At 54.4% G+C, this 6,841-nt stretch overlaps 1 long non-coding RNA gene across 1 annotated transcript; it reads right to left on the reverse strand.

Moving 5' to 3' along the window:
- Positions 1–518: 518 nt before the first annotated feature.
- Positions 519–1,607, reverse strand: LOC141952590 (uncharacterized). The gene is made up of 2 exons (XR_012631661.1): positions 1,524–1,607; positions 519–1,392 (listed from the first exon to the last, which is right to left on the reverse strand). It is a non-coding gene; the product is annotated as an uncharacterized LOC141952590 (long non-coding RNA).
- Positions 1,608–6,841: the final 5,234 nt, after the last annotated feature.

Below are 6,841 nucleotides of genomic sequence, written 5' to 3' on the forward strand. Positions count from 1 at the left end.
TTTGTGTGAGGGTCTTTATCGTGGTCAGCAGAAACGCATGCGTGGTTTTGGTGGGAAAGCTCCTCGAGTGGGTGGGTGAGCGCTGCCTGGGAGTCGCACGCTCCCGTGCAGGGGTTTACAGTGTCTGGGGACGGGCTCAGGTGGAGCTGTGCTGGGTTTGGAAGCCAAGAATGTCAGTGTTGTCTTCCCAACTGCTCTGCCTGGCTTAAATTGCTACCAAACCCACGCTCGGGGACTGTTTTTTGGTTTTGTTCCTTTTGTCATGATTTTATTTTGTGATTTATTATTTTTAAAACTTCTTAATACATATTTAAAGCTCCTCCTTTCTTCTTGTCCTCTGTTTTTAAAATGGTGCTGAAATGTGCGTTTTGACAGCAGCCCCCGCTTTTGTGAGGCCCTAATAAATCTGTGACTGAAAGCAGACTGACACCACTGCAAGGGTTTGTAAAGCAACGAAACCAGCCGAGAGCTGGGTAAAGATGCCGTGGGTTTAGGGAATAACTCCACTGAAGCCAGCGATGTTACACCAAGACACATTTTACTCACCCCTCAAAACCCCCAAATGAGGGAAAATAGCACAAGTCCTCGACTGTTAAACGTGCTCTGCTACTATCATGCAAATCCATCTGGTTCAGCAGCTCAGAAGCAGACTTCAAAGGACAGAGGAGTCATTAGAATCACAGTTCAAAGAAAAAAGTGAGCAGCTGGTTTAGGCCATCTGGTAGGGGACATAAAATGGTCTCTTTCTTCCCCAGTCAGTCTATGAAATTTTCATTAATTGTAGGAACATCTTCCAACATTAACCAACATAATATTGTTAAAAATGTAAGTCTTAATAAATCATCAAAACTGATGTCTTAGGAAAACAAGGTAGCTACAGTCTGGTTGGTTCTTCCCTCCCCTGTAATACAGCATGCCATAATTACAATTTTATGTTGGTGTTTTCAAAGTAAATTAGTGGGAATTGGATTCCTCAGCTCCTTTGAAGGTCTCAGGAAGAATGTGGACAGGATGGTTCCCCAGGCTGCAGAGGAATCACCTTCTCTATTGATTTCAAGAGCCACTTTTGGCTTAAAAACACATGGAGAAAGCGTCCTGTCCTCCCTGGGCTGCATCACCTGGGCGATGGGTCCCACCAGCCGAGCACTGCGCCGTGCCCCCGGGATCTACAGGGTGGGATCCACGCACCTCCACGTGCCGGGGAGCAGGGCTAAGGCCGGGCAAACCCTGTTGGGTTACAGCTTAAACAAAACCCACCTCCCTGCAGCCCCCCAGCAGACAGCCCAGCCAAGAGAAATTCCAGCGCCGGTGCCATAAGCACAGCTCAGCAGAAATCCCCGGTTTAGCTGCTCTGATCTCAAGGCCCCCAAGAGCTCCCAGAAACTGATATTCCTGTTGAATATATGGATGAGATCCTTGAAATTCAGGCAGGTGGTTTGATAAGGCAGCGACGGTGACAGCTGCCACGGGGAAGCCAATTTAAACAGGAGCCACGATAGAGAGCTCAAGGGCACGGCAGATACCTGCTGATTTTGACAAAGCGATGACCTGGGAGCTGCTGCCGGTTCTCCCTCCTCCTCCTCGCCTCTCAGATTTGTCAGCTGCATCTCTACCTGAAAAAGGCAAAATGGAGAGAGTTCATCTTAATCTTACTGCTCTGAGAATATAACTGGCCCAAAACTCAAATGGGAATTTCAGGGGGTTTCAGTCCCAGGCTTTCCCAGACACCGCTGTTCCCATCAGTCCTGCCTTTGCTCCTCTTTCCTGGGACTGTCCCAGTTCACTGACTTTTCACTTCCTATCAGCAGCATTTCAAAGCAGATGAACAACACCTGAACCTAGAAAAATCCCCCGATCCTCTGATGTGCTCATACATCCGGGGAAGTCTGTGTGGCTGCACCACTTGCCTGTGCCCTGCGGAGCATCGCCATGTGTCACACACCAGTGTCACGAGCTGTGCCATCCTGAGCCACGCTGGTTCCTGGGCGACTCGCTCAGGTTAGAGAGCAGGAGAGCAGCCAGGCCAAGGACAGCGGGGCCAGAAAAACGACTTGCCCCAGAGTGGAGATGGGTGAAGGAGCAGGGGCTGTCCCAGGGAGCCCCCAGCCACAGAGGGGTGCCTGCAAACCACATTTCCCACTCCCCAAAGGCATGTGCAGATGCCAGAGGTGGCTCCCACAGCCTTCCCGGCTGTTTTCCCAAGCTGCCGGCCAGCTGACGGGACAAACAGCACTGGCTCCGGGCTTGTTTGCCACTGACCAACAGACACAAATACTTGAAATACTTTCCTAATCTCATTTTCTCCTGCAAAGGACTGCTGCCTTGTCAGGGATGTTTCTCCAAGGCAGCAGCAGAGATGGGACGTGGGAATGGGACAAGGCGTGTGGGATGGGAAAGGAAGGGAAGGACCCGGCTGGGGAGCCCCCCCATGTGGTCCCATCCCGGGAAGGGTGCTCCTGCCCCCACCCACCCCAGCCTGGACCCCCCACCTGCTTCCCTGAGCCCCACTTGCTCAGGCCCAGCCTGCTCCTTGCCCTGGGTGCAGGTGCCCTGGAGATTTGGCTAATTAGGGTAATTCCTCCCCTGCAGCGAAGGCTATTAAACCTCCTTTCCCATGGAAACACCTGTGGGCTGGGGTCACCAGTGCTCCTGGAAAGGGCCCTCAGGATTCCGGAGCTGTTTCTGCTGGAAAAACTGCTGGTTTTATTTAACGTGGCTTTAATTGACTGTGTGCTGGGACTGAGCTGAGTCTGGTGCGGAGCTTTTGGAAACGCTGCTGCTGCCTCCCCCTTGCGCACATCTCCCCGGGCTTTATCTCCTCAGAGCTGGCGGAGGCTGGGATGTTTCCACGTCTGCCTTCCCCGGGAGATGCTGGGGACTCGGGGGACACCAGCGAAGCCCGGCTGGTGGCAGCGGAGCCTGCAAACACCTCCTCCTCTACACAAAATAGCGCAGACTTGCTCTTTTAGTTTTATACCTAAATCTGTTTTCACCCAGGGCACGTTTTCAGAAGAGATGCCGTAAATTAACAGAGAAAAAACTACTTGCCCAGCCCCGAGAGGGGTGAGGGAGCAGGGGCTGCCGTCGTTGGGCTGGATCCCCAAGAAGCTCTGCCAGCCCACGGAGCGGGGAACGCAGGACCCGAGACTGCAGGGACCTGCTGGGAGTTGGAGAGAGCGCTCTGCTAGCTGCCGAACCGCCAGCAGCCTGCCAGGGATGCACACCAAACATGAGCTAATCCCAACAAAAATAGGAGTGAAATCATAATTCATATGCATAATTCATGTGCATAATTTTATCTCGGCTGTATATTCTCCAGGGATGTATTCTAGAAAATGCTTTCTTTCCCCTCCCAATGCTCGCGTCCTTCCAAAAAGTGCTGTAGATGCAAATCATTGGAGGCAGCAAGAAGTAGTAGCTCTGCTGGGTTACTAAATAAATGCTAAATTTGTCTGAGTTTCTAGCCTACATCTTGGCAAGTTATGCAGATTGAAGCTGTTGTATAGACACGCAGGCTTGTAATAATCACAGGATTTTAATTGCTTTCATTGTGAACCCTGGCTACTGATTGTATCTGCATGGAAAACTGTAACAGTTTGCACTTGCAAATGCTAAAAATGTTAAACAATAATGGCAATTAAGAGATAATTATAGTTATTCCGAAGCAAGGATTGGAGTTAAGACTCCAAGAAGACATCCCAAACGACCGGGAAGCGTTGCCCTGTTTACTGCACAGACTTCAATCTGCTTTTTCTACGATGCGAGATCCGCCAGATTTAATTGCTTAATGATTTTCTATAAAATATTTAAGTAACATGGTATCTTTAGCCAGCCCAGGCTCCGCCTGAATTGCACGTGTCAGTCTTGCTGGAGGACAGTGACAAAGCCCCGGCCTGGCACCCGACGCTTGCTGAGTCACCCCGTGGTTTTCTTCTGCTAATTACAATACAGACAAGGTCCAGGGACCCCCTGCCAGCACCCATGGGTGGGGACCCTGCTGGAAGGGGGCCACATGCGTGTCATCCCTCAGTCCCCCCACAAACTGCAGCTTCAGAGGGAGCCTTTGCAGTGTGGGTCCAGGTTTACCCCATCTAAGCTGGCCATGGAGGAGCAAGACACTTTTGGCCAGATCATTTTGAACCCTCAGAGAAAACAGGACTTTTTAAAAACGGATTTAGGAAGAGGTTTTGTCCTTGTCGAAGCATTCTGGGCTTTCCTCAAAAAACAAAAAAGGCATTTATTTTTTTCCAGAGCCATGTTCTGGGCTGGGCGCCAGCCGCCTGTGTGCAGTCTGCAGCGGAGGCACGTCCTGGCTCAGTGTCAGCCCTCCGTCCTTTCCTGCCGGCGCAGCCCCGGCATGCAGCTGGCGAACGGTGCAGCCGGCCGGGGAACGGTGCGAGATGGGTGCGAGGTTAAACCCCAAACCTGTAATCGAAAACTTAGTGGAAAAATATCTGTGTAAGAAGGGATTTCCGTTCCTCTGACTCAGCTTAAGCAGCACAGGGCTAAAGCTCGGGTCACACCGCAGGTACCGGCAGGCGCTCGACCCCGCTGGTAAACCCCAGGGAAATCTTTCCGTCGTGCCCTGGCAGCACCTAACGCGGCTCCCCCTGGCCGGGGTAGGATGTGGGAAAAGCCTTTCCCGACGGCAGCGTGGCACCCACGACAGGGCCGCTCAGGGCGACGTGCCCGTGTCCAGCTCTGCAGATTCCAGCCCCGTCCCTGTGTGGGACTCGGCAGGGACTCGGCGGGCCCAGGGCTGCGGGAACAAAGGGCGGCTTTCACCCTGCACAGGGACCGCCGTGGCGAATTCCTCGGATGCTTTTACGGGCTGCAACCACTGCACAGGGAGAGCCAGGCTCCCAGCAATCTCCTCCCCCTGAAAGCACTTCATTCACACCCGGGCTGGAAGGAGGTGAAAGCAAAGGCCATGCACATGTTTAAATGCAGGGGGGCTCAGATTAACCCCCAAAAAGCCTCCCTGCCCAGCAGGCTGGGGGCGAGGGCCTGCAGCCTGGCCGGGGTCTGGGCAAGCGGCTGAGCTGCGGTCGGGCTGCTCCGCAACGGCCATAAATCAACAAGAGACGCGTAAGCAAGGGAGGGAACAAAGGACGTGGAGAGATGCCACGGCATCTGGCAGGGGAGGGCCGCGGCGGCCGCGCGGGAGGATGGTGTCTGAAGAAAGCCTCTGGCCAAGCCTGCGAGGGTCCCGGCCCCGCTCTCAGCTGCTCCCCCGCCAGCCCAGCCCTCAGGAGAGCCCTGGCCTGGCAGCGAGGGGCACGCAGGGACAGGGGACATGGCAGAGCGTGAGGTCCGACCTCACCCATGGCCCTGGCGGCACTGCTGGGGTGCCTCTGCAGCACGCTGCGCTGGCCCACCAAGGCCATGGCAAGTTCTGGTGCATTTGCTCCGAGTCACCAGCACTAGGAGGGAAAGACACGGACTGCGAGGCCACTACAGCAACCTGCTTCTGTGGGCAGGAGGAAACAAGCTACACCAGGACTGGATAAAACCGCTCCTCGAGCTTAACCCAGGGCCAAACCCTGCTGAGCAGCGGGGCAGAGCCTGGGGTTTTCCCCGGGGTGGTCCCTGCTCAGGATGCCGACGAGGGAAGGGACAGGGACTGGAGCGGGGTCTGGCAGGGCAGGTCCCTTCTTTTACCCCTCACGCTGGGTGCTGAGACCACCAGTGCTCGGTGCAGGAGAAGCAAGGTGCCTGCTGTCGCTAACAGAAGGGCTGGTGAAGGCGCTGACCTGATGATAAGCAGTTATTTGTCTCGTTGGTAATGAGTTATTACTCAGCCTCAGCTAGACACTGCCTTAAGGGAGGAAACATCTGATCATCTTTTAATAAACACAGTTGGCTCCTGCGCGGCTCCTGCAGCTCCCGTATCTATAAAGCGCTCCGAGACGCAGGGCTTGGGCACAGACAGCACTGCTATGAGTCACAGTCTGGGAAAGGGTGTCAGAATCGTTGCTCAATAAATAGAACAAAGCAGGGAAACCTCGGGTGGGCTGGGATGGCACAGCCCTGCTTCCTTCACCGCGTGCCACCGGCCTCCTAAGGATTTACCCGTCGGAGGCTGAAAGCGAGATAAAAACGATTTCCACGGTTTCTCTCTTCATCTCAAACCTCCCGCAAAAGCACTGAGAGAAGGAGCAGGTCCTCTGGGCACCGGGTTTAGCAGCGACAGGCTCTGCTTCCACGTGCTTGGGGAAGACGAATGTGACAACGGCAGCGCCACAGGCCGGCGTCACCGGGCGCGAGGGACAGAGAGCACCGACCCGCGGCCTGGGTGGCCCCACAGGGTGCAATGCCCGGTCCCTGTGCAGGACAGCGAGGACATCACCGTCACTTTGTCCCTTCCTGGAGTCACAGGCGGTCCCAGAGAAGGGGGAAGAACATTTGGGCCAGGCAGGGAGCAAGGCTAGCTCGCCCTGCTAATGGAGTCGCACACCATCTCCTGCGGCTTTACACCACACTCCCTCCGCGGAAGAACGAATCCCAGATAATGTCTAAGTAGTTACATACCCGGCTACCAAAAACCAGCCTGCGTGCTCTTCGGTGCCGCAAAGCTTTGCTTTTGTAAGGCCACATCTGGAAGTAATAGTCGACATGAGGAATTGAATAACTTGGCTTGTACAAGAGAAAATAATGTGACGCTCTCCCCAACCACCAACCGCACCATTACCCGCAGCGAACGCACACGCAGGTCTGCAGACACCGTCCTGCACCCCGACCTCCGCCGCAGGCAGCTGCCGGCCCCTCGAGCTCCCCCGTGGTCAGACTCTGAATGCTTGTAAGGCAGGGCAATAATGTATAGAGTTTACATTTAAATAGC

Source organism: Strix uralensis, chromosome 20 (genome assembly GCF_047716275.1).
Source record: "Strix uralensis isolate ZFMK-TIS-50842 chromosome 20, bStrUra1, whole genome shotgun sequence".
In the NCBI taxonomy this organism is placed as follows: Eukaryota; Metazoa; Chordata; class Aves; order Strigiformes; family Strigidae; genus Strix; species Strix uralensis.